Source organism: Panthera uncia, chromosome B4 (assembly GCF_023721935.1).
Source record: "Panthera uncia isolate 11264 chromosome B4, Puncia_PCG_1.0, whole genome shotgun sequence".
Classification (NCBI taxonomy): Eukaryota; Metazoa; Chordata; class Mammalia; order Carnivora; family Felidae; genus Panthera; species Panthera uncia.
In genome coordinates, this window is record NC_064809.1 from 27,764,945 (window position 1) to 27,781,152 (window position 16,208).

The following is a 16,208-nucleotide window of genomic DNA, read 5'->3' on the forward strand; positions in this document are numbered from 1 at the left end:
CTAAATAAAATTGTCATTTGAATACCATGCATTGACTATGAAGGAGAACCAGAGAATGTCGATCTTGAAAATGTCAAGATTAAAAGTAGGTTAATATTAAATAATAATTTTGGCTGTCACCAAGAGACTAAACGTCTAGCAAAACAGTTCAGATTACAGTCACTGGATACTATGGTATCGACAGTGAGGATTTAAAGTGCTGGTGAAGACATTAATTGGTCCATATCTAGTTTTATTCATTATTTTTTCCTTAAAGCTTTTAAAGTGATCTTGGAAGCCGTAGTTCTGAAAGATATGTACTATTCATGAAGCACTTAAGTTTGGGAAAAATCTGCTGATTTTTGTCTGGCAGCCTTCTCTTTGGTTTATGATAAATTTTATCGCCTTTTCAAAATACTTGTTCTTCCTATATATGAATAATAAAAGATATTAAGGAGGGAAACAACCTTTGTTTTTGCTGTTAGAATGGGGAAAAAAATGCAACTGAGACCTTTTTTGAAAAAGACTTGAGATCCAGTTTACTGTTTTATATGAAAATAGTTGAGGAATTAAAATTAGTCTTGCTTATTGTAACTACAGGCAACTTTAAAAGATTTAAATCTTCAAAGTAGATATGGGTTTTATACTGAAGAAATATATATTACTGAGTATTTGGAGATAATCTCTATATAATTTTTTTTGAATTTTTATTTATGAGAGCATGTTAAATATTTTTAACCTTTATAATAGCACGGAACAGAATAGACAAATGCATTAAGTCTGAGACAGTTGAGAAAAAAATTTGAATTAAAAGTCAAACAAACTGAAAATATAAGGTAGGATACAAGAATAAATAAACAGGTTACTATTTGTTACCTAAAATAAAACTTTATTAGAACTAAAAATTTTTAATCTAAAAAGCACCCCCTTCTTTTTAAAAGTGAGCTTTGTCTTAAACAATAGTATTGGCAATATATTTGTAAAAAGAAAAATTTATTTCAACATGTTAGAATTGGTGTTCAAATTTCAAATCAGTTATGTAGCAGGAATATATAAAATTGGGACCAATGAGGAACTTGTCTTCTGTATCTAAAGTATGAAAAATAGGATCTTTTCCTAACAACTCTTATTAATATCACCTCAATTCATATTAGGCAACAAAATAAACTGTTGTTCTTTGATTTTGATGATATATAGGAGTGAAAACCCAACCCAACATTATTGACACTAAGGAATTCTTCTACTGGAATTGGAACTAGAATTTGGGAGATTTTATTTGTATGTATACATACATATACTTATTCTTACACATACATACACACTAGTGTTTATTTCTCCTTTTGAATTCTGTAAGAATGATTTGTCAAAGATAAGATTTCTGATTTGTCTTTCACTAGTATTTTGATGCCATGTTTTTGTTTGTTTTTAATTAAAGAGTAGTCCCTACTAGAAATTTGGTTTCTTTGGTATGATCATGCTCCCTGTCCTAACAGCTAAAGGGAGGTGAGAGAGCCCTCCTTACCAATATTGATTTTCTAGACCAGCACTGTTCAATAAAAATATAAGCCACAAATACAAACTACATGTATAATTCTAAGGGTTTTTTGTAGTCGCATTAAAAAAGTAAAAAGAAACAGGCAAAATTAATTTTAATCACATTTAATTTAACCTAATATATCTAAAATATTCCTTCAACATGTCATCAGTATAAAAATTTGAGGTGTTTTACTTTTATTCAATTAAGTATTCAAAATCTGATGTGTATTTTACACTTACAGAAAATTTTGTGTTGAACTAGGCACATTTCAAGTGCTCAATAGCCACATGTAGCTAGTAGCTACTGTATGAGGCAGTGCGGATCTACACCAAGAATGGATCTTCCATTTTAGCATCATCCACGATGAATTCCATTGGGTAACTCCGTAAGCTCCCCTGGTTTAGAGTTTCCGGATTTAACAGAAGACCAAAAAAAAAAAAAAAAAATCAAAAACAAAACAAGCTGCCTAGTTTAATTTAAATTTCAGGTAAATAACAAATAATTGTTTAGTGTCATTGTGACCCATGCTATATTCGGGACATGCTTAGAAAAAAATTATTTATTTGAAACACAGGTTTAACTGAGTGTCCCGTATTTTATCTGGCAATCTTACCCTGGTTTAACTGAATGGAAGACGTCATCAGGCTTCCTAGATACTTGTTGGACTAGAGGATAGAGAATCTCTTCCTCTGTGGAGAATTTTGATAACCCTCCAAAAATCAGTATGCAAACCAGAAACTATATATAGCCAATTCTTCCTCATTCTCTAAGATGTTTAAGACAGAAGATGGACTTGTATCACAGAGGCTCAGTCATCATGTATTTAAATATTTTAAATCTAAATTATTACATTAAGTGTTAAGGTTTATAGTTACTTACTTGAGCTTCCAAAATAGAAACTATCTAACAGCATATTACTAGTATCACATCTTATGAAAAACAGTTCGCCCTTGGTGACTGTCTCAGCAGTTTTCAGGGTCCTGGCTATTTCAAGTTATTTCCCTACTATTGGTAACCACTGCAGCTGTCACATTGTCTCAAGTTGGCAAGCACTGGCTCAAAATAGTAGGTTGCCAAGTGCCAGGATAAGTTTTACTTTACATTGCAAGTATTTAAGTACTTGTAATTCTGTGCTTTGGTGTTGATCATTAGACCCTGACCCAGTCAACATCCAGTCAGTTCTTAAACCATTATCTCTCATTCATACTAACGTCTTTTACAGAGGAGCAGCTTTCCATTCTTATTTTTTGACATTCAGTACCGTTTTGAAGCAAGTAACAACTTCTTTAGTAGTAAGTAGATCTTATCCCTCTTAACCTCTAGAAAGGAGACCATTTATAATTCGTGTTCTCTAAGGACAGTAATTACACCAGCTCCACACTCCCTCTCAGGGGGAACACTTGCCTTCAGGAGGTGAATAACTTTAGGTGACAGGTCTGCTTCATTACCAGCCAGGCAGGTAAGATCCAACTGCCAGTGCGGTTTGGCAGTTTAGCAGTTCAGTTTAAGCTATGGCGCATTCCAAATCCATTCATGCTTAGGAGAATGTACCCAAGAGTGTGGATATGTTTATAATTACTGCATTTCCTTCAGAGAACAAGAATTACAGGTAAGGCTTGGTGTTTTTTTGGTTTTGGTTTCTTTTTTTGCAGTGATCCAAAAATTATTTTTATGTAAGAAATTTAAGAATATGAAGGTATTACTCTTTCCTCAAAACAGTCACCAAAAAAAATCTCAAACATAGCCTATATTATATAACAGTTTTCTTCCTCACTCTAAGAAGGAATTGAACCTGGAAAGGAGGGGAGGTAGGAGGAGACAACTTATTGTCATTTGAAAGCTGTGAATATCACACATTCCATGTCTAGAAATATCCTAGGTTTATGTAAGAATCTTATTTTGCCTAACTTTTAGTGTCTAAGGTATGAATTATTTTGTCAAATTAACACCTACATCTATATATAGCTCAGGTGTTCAGCCTTTCTGAGCGAATATCTTTACCAGCAGTGAGTAAATTAATGAATTGTGTTTGGGTTTTCACTTTTATTCTCAAGACTGACTTCTTTTGTTTAAAGGCTTTAACCTCATTTCTGAAACCAAAATTTAAAGCTGCAAAATACCTTAAAATCTAACGCCTTTTTTACCCCATGATGGATGAGCTTTAGAGGGTCTGTGAATCCCCTGAAATTATAATAAAATTTTGTACATATGTGTTTTTTGCTGGGAAGAGTGTACATAATTTTCATCATAATCTCGAAGGGCTTTGCAACACTGATCGAGTCTAACATCATCACTTTACTGATAAACTGAATTTCAAAGGATGTGAATTATTTGCCTTCTCATTTGAAATTTAATACTTGTAAAAAACTAAAGTTCGTTTCTAGAAAACACTGTATTTGTTTTTAGAAGGAAAAAGCTTTAACTTGAATTAAGTAAACTTGAGAATACCAGCCTAAATGAGAGAAGGTAATTTGCCACTAGTTTCTTCCATTCTACCCTTTGACTGGAATCTTTACCAGTTGTATAAAAGTGGCCCCTCAGTAAAGTATGTGATAAATTCTTGAAAGTCAGGGAAGGAAAAAGTGAATTATCTATTATAATTTGAGATCCTATTTTTTTCTTTTTTCAAATTCTTTGTTCAAAGAGAGTGATAACTAAAACTCAAGAAAATAGGTGAATAATGTGATTTTGAGAGTATTAAAGCAGTTAATTGCTTTTATAAACATCACATTGAGCATTGTTGGGACTCCTGGTCCTGAAGCCTAGATAGATTCTACAATAGACTATATACTTCAAGTGGGTTTTCAGTGATGGAGTATTTTAAGTTCATTCTTTTTTATCAGAAGATGTTTTTATTAATATACTAGTACTTTAGAAGTAGTAAGTAAGCAAGTTCCAAATTAATGAAGGAAACCACTACTTGTTTCTCAAAATAAAGGAAATGCCATTTTTTTACCTTTCTTTTTTTTCCTGATACTGGTTAGGAAAGTCTGCCTCATTCAAGATTTAATGAATTTATTTGAGAGATGATACACGGAAACCAGTTATTTCTCAAAAGGGGCAAAAAAGAGTACGACAACTTAGGTCACTACCTACATTTTTAATTTAAATTTAATGATACTTGAAGATTCTAAAATGCATAATATATAAAGCTCATAATAGAAAATGGCACAAATTTCTGAAATAGACTACAATTTTATCTCCCCCCACCCCCCTTTGAGCATTGTCACTCAAGGTGATAATAACTTATGCTCTTCTGCCTTTGTGGAAGGTAACTTTTTAAGTGAGCCAGATTTTATCCAGGAAGAACAGTTCATATATGCCACCCAGTAGGCCACCTATGTTGCTTTCTATGGGTAATTCTAACAAACAAAACTTACATTTTTACTTTTCATTCATCAAATATTTTGTGTTTAAAATAGAAAAGCTTAAATTCTTCTTAGGAACATTTACAAATATTTAGAATTTAGAAATAGTTTCTTTTTTTTTTTTATTTGAGGTAGACTGATTTTAAATATTGCCTTTGCATTCAAAGAAATTGGAACAATTAATTGACCTGTTCACACAATTCATTACATCAGTGGTGGAGCTTTGGTTTACACGGCATATTAAAAATAATCCAACATCTGGGTGCCTGTGTGGCTCACTTAAGCGTCCAACTTCAGCTCAGGTCATGATATCAATGGTTCATGAGTTCAAACCCTGTGTCGGGCTCTGTGCTGACAACTCAGAGCCTGGAGCCTGGTTCAGATTTTGTATCTCCCTCTTTCTCTGCCCTTCCCCTGTTCACACTCTGTCTCTCTCTCTCTCAAAAATAAATAAACATTAAAAAAATTGAATCAACATCTGAACATAGATCAGTAGAAATTATTGATGATCAATTTTATTAACATAGATTATCTATTTATTTATTTATTTATTTATTTATAAAATAATAGTAGTTTCAAAGAAACCAGAACTGTTAAAAGTGACTTCTCTCTGTGTGCCTACATGCATGCTTATATCTTTCTGAGTATAAACAATTTAGCATTTAACTCTTTATTTTCAGTTCATATATCAAAAACTCTTTTAGCCGTTTCACTCTTTATACTGTAGTATGTAGACTTTGAAACTTTGCCGCAACTGCCCTCCATGTTCTTATGTAGGAAATAAATGTATTTAATCAGTCATCAAATACATAGAGAACTTGAGAATAGAATGGTAAATAAATGGCAACTGCCCTCCATGTTCTTATGTAGGAAATAAATGGATTCAATCAGTCATCAAATATATAGAGAACTTGAGAATAGAATGGTAAATAAAACATTTTCTGTGCTCATAGTATCTACAGTTTACTAAAGATGTGTGATGGAGTGGTATAGAGGGAGGATAGAGGGGATTCTAACCTAATCCAAGGCTCCCGAGAAGACTTCTTTGCCAAAATGAAATTTTAACTGAACCAGAGGCATTATTAGGAGTTAGTGAGAGAAAATGAGAAGGCAGAATAAGCATATGTGAAAGCCCTGAAGGAAGAAATAAACAAGACACACTGAAGACAAAAGACTTCTAGAGAGAGGGAGAGACGAGACTGTATAGAAAAGTATCTTTAAAGATACTTGGCCTTTGGGCTTTAGCAAGAGCAGTGGGAAGACATTGAACATCATATTTTATTTTTTCTAAAACTTATTATGAAAGCCTGATAACACAGCTTTTCTTGAGCATAAGTATATAACCTATGTGACCATCACCCAGAAGAAGAAACAGAACATCATCAGCATCCCAGAAATTCCCTTTCATCTTTCCTTCCAGTCAGTCTTGCCCCCCACCCACCGAGGACACCTCTCACCTGACTTCTTTAACTGCATAGATGCTATCGCTTATATTGTACTTTATGTAAATGGGGACTCGAGTATATGCTCATTTCATATGAATGAAAGAAGGCAGACACAACATTCTGATTTTGAGAGTCACCCATATTGTTGATTATGGTTGCTGATCAGTCTCATGGCTGTATGTTGTATCATATGAATGTACCATGAGATTTGTTATACCTGCCCAGTGCAGGATAGAAAAATGTGAAGTCAGCAAGTTTCACAGTTAAGTCCGGGGGAGAGATAATGGGGTTTGAGCTAGTGTGGTGACAAGTGAGGATGAATAGAAGTGGGCATATTAGAGATTTATGAGTTAGAATTTATAGGGCATGGTGATTAATTAGATGAGGGGATGAGGAATACAAAGGCACCAAGGATAACCCATAGGTTTCTGGCTTGATCAGAAGTGGATGGTGGTGCCCTTTAAGTCCAAACACTGGAAAGGGATGGATTGTTGTATGAGTTTTAGTGATAGAGGGGGATAATGAATTTAGCATCCAGTATGTTTGAGGTACCTGTGAAGCATTGCACAATTTGTGCAACTAAAGAACTGTTTACTAACTGAATGAATGCATGACTTGACATTCATTAATAACAGTGTGCTAACAGAGTTCTACCTGGGGAGGGTTGTAAACCTATCTCTTCTTCACCTATAAATCTCATCAGATGCTCTTCCTAATGTTTGTAGGAGTGGTTTCATCAAGTGTTATTCTTTTCATATATTTTCCTATATAGTGTATTTCCCCTAAAGTACTGCTGACTTAATATGCATGCAGAATTGCACCTTCCCATATACATCGTGATGCCTTCATACTTTAAAAAATGTGTTTCAGTCCTTACAGTCTTGGATTAGTGCACAATAGCCACACTGTAAAGTGAGTTTAATTATATGAAATGATCCACCTACTTACTTGGCAAGACTTAAAGTGACTGAAATAAATGTTCATTAAATTTTGGTAGGGGAAAGGAAAGAAACATAAGAATGAGGTAGAACCTGAAGCCTGAGTTGGAGCCTAGGCAGGGAGCCATAGAGAGAACCCTGGGTGTTAGGGAGTAGGATAAAAGCCCCTGATCTTAAAGGGATGGAATCCCAACGGGGTCGAATAGGAACTATGAATGAGGAACTCTGCCTCCTTTAACAGTGCTGCCTGGGACTGTTTTCGCCCATGGGAAATTTTATGGGAAGAGGAATAATAGGTATGACACTGAATTAAGCAAATGCTGGCACTAGTGGAATACTTAATAGACTTGGTAGTTTACCCAGTTTACACCAGTCATTTATGATTTAATGTTGTATTTAGCCCACAAAATTTGAACTAAAATCAAGGCATTTTATCATGTCCATGAAAAAAACCAGTAAGTAGTCATGGTCATGATTTTCAGTTTACAGAGTTTTACCTAGCTTTAGGTTCTGTCACTGACCAGGTAGTACAGTTCTTAAAATTAAATTCCTCCATTTCATTTCCTGGAGAGGGGGTGGGGGGAGAGAGAGAGAGAGAGAGAGAGAGAGTATGTGTGTGTGTGTGTGTGTTTGGTTTGTTTGTTTTCAAATTTTTGCCAAATGAACATTTACATAGTGAAACCAAACCAGTACTTTCTGAAACTACTGAATTTAATTCACTCATTCAGCATACATTTATGAAGTATATTCCATATTTGTAATAGTTTTGTGGCCTAGGGTAATGATGCAAAGAAGTGTTTGTGCCTGTTTTTATTGGCACTGTAGTTGGGAGCCTCAGAACATACAAATCATTGTGATCATACAAATTATTATCAGATTACCTGAATAGTGTTGTAAAAGCAGTGAATTCAGGGGAAAGAAGATACAGGCTGTGATCTACTAGGAAAAATGACAGAGGTGGTAGAATTTAATTTGGGTCCTGATGGGTAAGTAGGATTTGAACAGGTATGGCAAAGAGCACTGCAGGGAAGGGTGCTATCATGAGAAAAGTGCAGAAACAGATATGACATATATTGGGCCCAGTGAGAAACTGGTCAGACTGCAGGAGAAGAGAACACAAGCTGGTGTGTGGACAGAAAAGTTTCATTGAAACTTTACCAAGCATGGATTCTTGTCTTGATTTTTAGATTATATGTAAGTATACTTTTATTTGTCATTACTTGGTAATTATTTAGTTTTCACTTGTCATCATGTGGTAATTACTTAGATTTTTATCTTTTTAGAAACCTGATGTGAGATTACCTGCAGGAGCAAAGTGATTGTGCTTTTAAAAAGTTGAGAGAATCTTGGGGCACCTGGGTGGCTCGTGGTCCATGAGTTCGAGCCCCACATCGGGCTCTGTGCTGACAGCCCGGAGCCCGGAGCCCAGAGCCCGCTTCTATTTCTGTGTCTCCCTTTCTCTATGCCCCTCCCCCTTTCATGCTCTGTCTCTCTCTGCCTTTCAAAAATGAATAAATGTTAAAAAAAACTTCAGAGAATCTTCATCTGGGATCTATGGCTTGGCTTCAGGGAGTCTGGATCTTTCTAAAATTAAGACAGAATTTGGATGTATCCCTTTTCTGGAGGAAGGGTCCATTACCTTTATCAGAATCTGAAAGGGTCTGACAGTAGAAAAGAATTTGCTCTCCTGACTTAAAATCTTTTTAATCTAACTGCTTTGTATATACATATTTTTAATATAAGAAATAACAATAGGGAAATGAAAACATTAAATGTTATTGGATATTTTTCTTTCACTGTTTACTGGTACAGTATTTAAGAGATAAATAGTTTCAATTGGATTGCAAAGTTGGATTAAGTTGCAGAATTGGATTAAAAAGTGTATCACTTGGATTGATTACATAATAGAGATGGTGGCTACTTTACATATTTCATGGTTTTCAGTAAAAGAACTAACTTGTTTTTTTTAGATATAAGCATATTGCTAAGCCTGCTATTTCAAGAAAAACTTTCTTATTTTTGGAAAAAAATATATATCTCCTTTCTACAGAATATAAAGCACTTTAAATAAATGTCCAACTTTAATCCTGAGATATGACTCACCTGGATCATATCTAATCTTTTATACAGCAGTTTAAAGCAGGAGTCAACGAATTATAACCCATGGGCCAAGTCTAGTCCTTGGCCTGTTTTTATATGGCCTGCAAGCTAAGAATTCTTCTTACATTTTAAAATCATTAACAAAAAGGATTGTGAAGGACTAGGATTGTGACAAAGAAGAAGACGACTCAACAGAGACTGTATGTAGCCCTCAAAGCCTAAGGTATTTACTATTTGGCCTTTGGTTTTCTTGCCAACCCTTGGTGTAAAAGTAGTTCCGTTTTTAAGCTCTTCCAAATACATGTGGATATTTTTGGAATTGGGCATATATTTGTGTAATTCAAGCAAAGTTGATTAGGTAAAATAATTTTATTTTTCATATAGGGTATTCAGCTAATAGTTCAGCTTACTGAATTCTGCAGTGAAAGTATATGAATAAAATGTGGATTTAGTAATCCATTTCAGAGGACTGTGTGAATATAAAAGGAGATTTTGTTCTTTGAATGAATAGTGCAGTAACCACTATACAGATCAGTTGATAGATCTCAAAATACGATCTTTAGCATAAAAATATAATCCTTACTTTTGAAGATACCACTTACCTAAAGCAAGTATATTGTAAAAAGGCAAAAGAAAATACACATTTAACTGATAAAGTGTTGAGCAAGGAGGTTGCTAAAAAATATATTATTCATTGGTTTATTCAATATTTATACTTATTTTTGGAACTGTTAAATATATTTTTGATTTTTTAATTATATTATTACTAATGTATGAGATACTGTGATTCTTTTAGATAAATATTGAAATATTATTAATGGAAAATTATTATATATCATAGTTAAATGAGTCTCAAAACAATAGGGCAATTCTGATTTCTTTCTCCTGCATTATTAATTTTTCCTTCACTACTAGATCTTTTTCATCAATATACAAATAATACTGGATTTTTTTCTCCCATTTTTTAAAAAAGTTCTTGTTTCCACTTCTCTCTCTCTTACTGTGTACAGCTCATCTCTTTGAAAGAGTTGTCTGTGCTCTGAGTTCGTTTTCTGTAACCCCTGCCACTGTACCAAAATTGCCCGTTACTGACCCCTGTGCTGGTCACTTCTCTGTCCTCCTCTTACTCAACCTACCTGGCAGCAGCATTGAACACTTTATTTGGCTTTCAGTTTTTCCACTTTCCTAATTTTTCTTCCTACTTCTCCGGTTGCTACTTTCAGTCTCTTCTGCTGATCCCTACTTTCCAACCTCTAAATTGATAGAATTGGTAGTGCTCTGAGTTCCAGCCCTGCATCGGGCTCTGTGCTGACAGCTCAGAGCCTGGAGCCTGCTTCTGATTCTGTCTTCCCTCTCTCTGCTCTCCCAGGCTCATTCCCTCCCTCCCTCTCTCTCTCTCTCTCTCTCAAAAATAAATAAACATAAAAGAAATTTTATAAACGACCATCCATTTGCTGATGAGCAGAGGTTAATGTTCTCAAAATGTAATGTAGTAAACTGAATTTCTTATCTTCTCTGCCCCCACCAAAACTTCCTCCCAAGTTTTCCCCATCTCAGTAAATTGCAGTTGTGTTCTTTTGATCAACCTTGATGTCATCCTTGATTTGTAGCTTTCTTTCATCCATGTCTGATAAATCCGCACATCTCTGTCATCATATTCTCTTGTGTGTGCCCCTAATATATACTCCGAATTCAGTACTGATCACCATTTCCACTGCTATATCTATGATCAAAGTCATCTTTACATCTTGTCCATATTCTTACAAAAGCCTCCTATGATTGGTCTTCCTGTCTTTGCCCTTGATTTACTTCAATCAGTTCTTAATACAGCATGTAGAATAATTACATTAAAATATAGGTCTTATTATGTCACTCCTTGAGGGAAACCCTCCATCAACTTCTCATTTCAGTCAATAAAAGCCAGAGTCCAAGAAATGGTCTACCATGGCTCTATCCTCTGGACCCCTGTTATTCCCAGATACCAGCTATTTTTCTCCCCCTACTCACTTTGCTCTTCTGTCCGACTCACTTTTCTCTAGTCGTATTTACCTCTTTGCTGTTCTTGGAATGTGTCAGGCAAGTTCTTGCTTTGGAAGATTTGCACTGGCTATTTTCTCTGCCCGTAACACTTCTCCATGGCTCATTCCTTCATCAGTTTGGGATTTTTATTTTCCTTAGGCTTTCCTTAGCCACTCAATCTAAAATTGCAAAATTCCCCCACTCCACCCTAATTCTCCTTCCTCCTTTGTGTTTCTTTTCTTGTAAGCCTTATTGCCATCTACCATCCTCGTATTTTACTTACTTTTTCTATTATTTTCTTCCGCATTTCTCTAAAATGAAAGGGCAAAGGCTGTGTTTACTTTGTTCACTTCTCTGTCCTCAGCACACAGAAGTATAGTGCCTGGCTCATGTTATTCACTCAATTAATATTTGTTGAATGAATGAATGTAGTAGAAAATAGTCAACACAAAAAATTTAAAACTAATTCAGGGATTTTGAGAGCCCTTGGATCATTTAATAAGTGGTCAAACGTTTCAGTAGACAGCAGGCGTTAGAAATATGACCATGTATACTGATACTGTAACATACAGAACTTGCTTCTTTGAACAAATCCTTGTTCAAAGTATTTACCTATCTAACTTTATAAGTGTAGAATGCTAAAAAAAATAAGTACTGTTTGAAATTGAATACGACCATTTGAGTATACTACAATGTGGAAATTTCTTAGAATCTTTCTGTTTTTAAAAGCATTGGTGATTTAGTGCAATGTAGGAGGTTTTTTTGTTTTTCTGTGTTTTTTTTAGTTGTTAATTTAGTTTAGTTTTAGTTTAGTTTAGTTAGTTTAGTTTTTTTTAGTTGTTAATTCCAGGCCCTTGTTTTATAGGTTTGCAAGCTTCAAAAAGCTTAAGATGAATACTAATTTTTAAAAATATTTATTTATTTTTGAAATAACACAAGCAGGGGAGGGGCCGAGAGAGGAGGGGACAGAGGATCCAAAGAGGACTCTGCCGACAGCAGTGAGCCCAATGTGGGGCTCAAACTCACAAACTGTGAGATCATGACCTGAGCCAAAGTTGCACACTGAACTGACTGGGCCATTCCAGTGCCCCAAGGTTATTCCTTTTTAAGATAACTTTTTAAAATAAACCATTATAAACCACCAAATAATTATTGTTTCCAAATGTCCATATTTTCTGTCTTGACTACATGCATAACTATTTTAAATAATTATAATCATAATATGTCTTTAATTTTGATTCTTAACTACGACATCCATTTTCTGTGTTTCACTATCGTCTCCATTTTTGTCTTTTTAAACAACTGATAACAGACCATATTGCTGATGTTCATTATAAATAAACCATTCTCCTTTTCGAGGTTGCCATCCAGCATGGTAGTAAGAATGGAGAAGAAAGTACACATGTGAGCAGTAAAATTTGTTTTCCAATAAATATAATAAACATTTGTCCAAGATTTCTCTGAAGTATCTGGAGTAGCTAAAGAATAATGATCCTAAGAAAAGAATAGAGGATCAGGAAGAACTCTGTGAGTGCAAAGAGAGGGTATTCTTGCAGTTATGAACTCAGCACTGGACTGAGTGTCAGGAAAGTTTGATTAATCTAATGGGACCCTGGACAGCCATTTATTTCTCAAGCTTTCAGTTCTCCCATCTGCAAACACGTACTGGACTACTAAGTGATTGCTGAAGTCTCTCCCAACTTTGGGACGATTGCTGTGCCTCTTGTTTCTTTTGAACTTCATTATTATTTCTTCTGATTGCTTTCTAGTGACCTTTCATAAAAGCTTTGGTTTATAATGAAAAGAGCATGAAATGCTCAATCCGGAGTCTGTTGGAGATTAAACTTTCCTGAATACTGAAACACTTGACTTGACACAGGAAGTGCAGAACTGCCATTTCATTTTATCTTTCTCAGCCAGAAGCAACTTCTCATAGATCAAAATTTAGAACAAGGAAGATTGGATTAAGGCCAGACTTAGAGAAAGCACCCTGGAATTTTCTTTAAGACATACTTTTGGGGCTCTTACTGTTATTCACTACCAGAAATCCCAGTAAATGAATCAGAAAAAAAGTAATGCAGTTAAATATAGCATCATGTAAGTACATATGTAAAATAAGTATAGTAAGTATAATCTAGGGGAAGCGATTATCACATAGCAGAAAAGACCAGACTTCGGAATTAGTCTGCTTGGGTTCAGTTATCAGTGTTACTGTACTAGCTGTGTTGCCTTAGACAAGTTGAAATGAAAAGCTTGATTTTACAGGGTGATTTAGCTTCTTTCCATGTAAAATTGGAATAGTAACATTGAGTTTGCAGAGTTGTTATGAGGATTAGAGAGAATATTTATAAAGTACTAAGTATAGAGCCTGATACTCAGTAAACAGTGACCTTTATCAATTATCAGTAACAGCTATTGTTGTTATAGTATGTACTGATTAGTTAATACTTTTTCAAAATATTACCTATATAAAATACTTACTCTGTATTCCTGTCCTGTAATTAGGATCATATGTGTTTGTGGGGGTGGGGGATGAGACCTTGGCATTTCTAATACTCAGCTTTTTGGCAGCTTTAAATGACTTGTCAAAACTAAAGAATTATGTTAAAAGTTCTTATTCTACAGCTTTAGCATGTTCAAGTCTCAGATGGAATAATGTTTCTTTTTAAAGAAGTGTTTGTTTCCTTTAAATGCCTGTCTTGTAAGAACACTTGTTAGATTGAGACAATAGTTCAGTAAAATCACTAGAAGTATACTTTTTGGGGGGTTTGGGACATACAATGCAAAATGTTTTGTGATAGGAATCAGGAAAGCTAATTTTCTTTTCCTTAAAGATAATGGGTTATATTTTATAATGCTATACAGACTATTGCCACACTATATGCAGATTTATTATTTCTAATGCTAGAGCCAGATGAACTGCCCTGGGTATTTAACTGGAGGAACGTTCTTGGGGTTCTCAATGGCCTCTTTCAGGAATTTTATTTGTTCAAGGATCTAAAAAAAGTAGATGTGCTTCATTGGCTTGATTTATACTTTTTTTTAAAAAAGCTTATTTATTTTGAGAGAGAGAGAGCAGGGGAGGGGCACAGAGAGAGAGAGAATCACAAGCAGGATCCACACTGTCAGTGCAGAGCCTGACTTGGGGCTTGATCCCATGACTGCGAGATCATGACCTGAGCCGAAATCAAGAGTCAGGCGCTTAACCAGCTGAACCACCCAAGTGCCCCTTGATTTATACTTTTTAAAGGAAGCCTAGAACGTTCTTTATTCAAATATATGTGGAAAAAGGAAAAGTTGTTAAGTGAGGGAACAGGGTTCATACAGACACATCATGAGCTTCAAAACTAAGAAGAGATGGATGAGAATGACTTTACGGTTTATCAAGAAGGATGTTAGTCAGGAAGGCAAAATAGGAAAAGGTGAAAAATCAGAAGAAAATTTTTAAAAGACCCTAAAACTTGGAATATATATTTTATGACAGGAGCAGAAAGATTATTTACCTTTAAGAGAAAAGACATGTTGAATACTAAAGAAGCATAGAGATGCAAATCTTTTTTTAATTCAGTGTTTTTTATTTAATTTTTTTTAAATTTACATTCAAATTGGGTAGCATATAGTGCAACAATGATTTCAGGAGTAGATTCCTTAATGCCACTTAGCCCATCCCCCTCCCACAACCCCTCCAGCAACCCTCTGTTCTCCACATTTAAAAGTCTCTTATGTTTTGTCCCCCCTCCCTGTTTTTATATTACTTTTGCTTCCCTTCCCTTATGTTCATCTGTTTTGTATCTTAAAGTCCTCATACGAGTGAAGTCATATGATATTTGTCTTTCTCTGACTAATTTTGCTTAGCATAATGCCCTCCAGTTCCATCCACACAGTTGGAAATGGCAAGAGTTCATTCTTTTTGATTGCAGAGTAATACTCCATTGTGTGTGTGTGTGTGTATATATATACACACATACATACATATATATGTGTGTATATATATGTATATACATATGTATATATGTATATATGTATATATATGCATATATATGTATACATATATGTATATATGTACATATGTATGTATATACATATACATATGTACATATATACATATATATGTATGTATATACATATACATATGTATATATACGTATGTATATATATGTATGTATGTATGTGTGTATATATATATACATATATATATATATATATACACACACCACATCTTCTTTATCCATTCATCCATCGATGGACATTTGGGCTCTTTCCATACTTTGGCTATTGTTGATAGTGCTGCTATAAACATGGGGGTGCATGTGCCCCTTTGGAACGGCACACCTGTATCCTTTGGATAAATACCTAGTGGTACAATTGCTGGCTCATAGTTCTATTTTTACTTTTTGAGGAACCTCCATACTGTTTTCCAGAGTGGCCGCACCAGTTTGCATGCCCACCAGCAGTGGAGCAATTACATGCCAATAAAATGACAATCTGGAAGAAATGGACAAATTCCTAGAAACATACCAACTACCAAAACTGAAACAGGAAGAAATAAGAAATTTGAACAGACCCATAACCAGTATACAAATCGAATTAGTAATGAAAAATCTCCCAAAAAATAAGAGATGCAAATATTATTAATTCCAGATGGTATGTTATCAGAGGACCTGTTTTATTTTATTTTTTTTTATTTTTTTTTTTTTACCGCTTAAAACAGACTAACTTTATTTATTTATTTATTTATTTTTTTATGTTGTGTGGATGTGGTTTTTTTTTTTTTAATATATGAAATTTATTGTCAAATTGGTTTCCATACAACACCCAGTGC

The 16,208-nt window shown here is 34.5% G+C and overlaps 1 protein-coding gene across 10 annotated transcripts in view; it reads left to right on the top strand.

Moving 5' to 3' along the window:
* Positions 1-16,208, top strand: part of ZEB1 (zinc finger E-box binding homeobox 1) — a 200,938-nt gene that overhangs the window by 62,177 nt on the left and 122,553 nt on the right. For 4 of the 10 annotated variants that reach the window (XR_007456547.1, XR_007456542.1, XR_007456546.1 and 1 more), the window contains one exon: positions 1,177-1,977. The exons of 3 other annotated variants lie outside the window; for them this stretch is intronic. The gene's annotated coding sequence lies outside the window, so the exon portion shown is untranslated. Of the gene's footprint in view, positions 1-1,176; positions 1,978-2,738; positions 3,203-9,397; positions 9,417-15,807; positions 15,828-16,208 lie in introns of those variants that run through there. 3 more of the 10 variants (XR_007456545.1, XR_007456544.1, XR_007456543.1) reach the window with 3 other exon arrangements.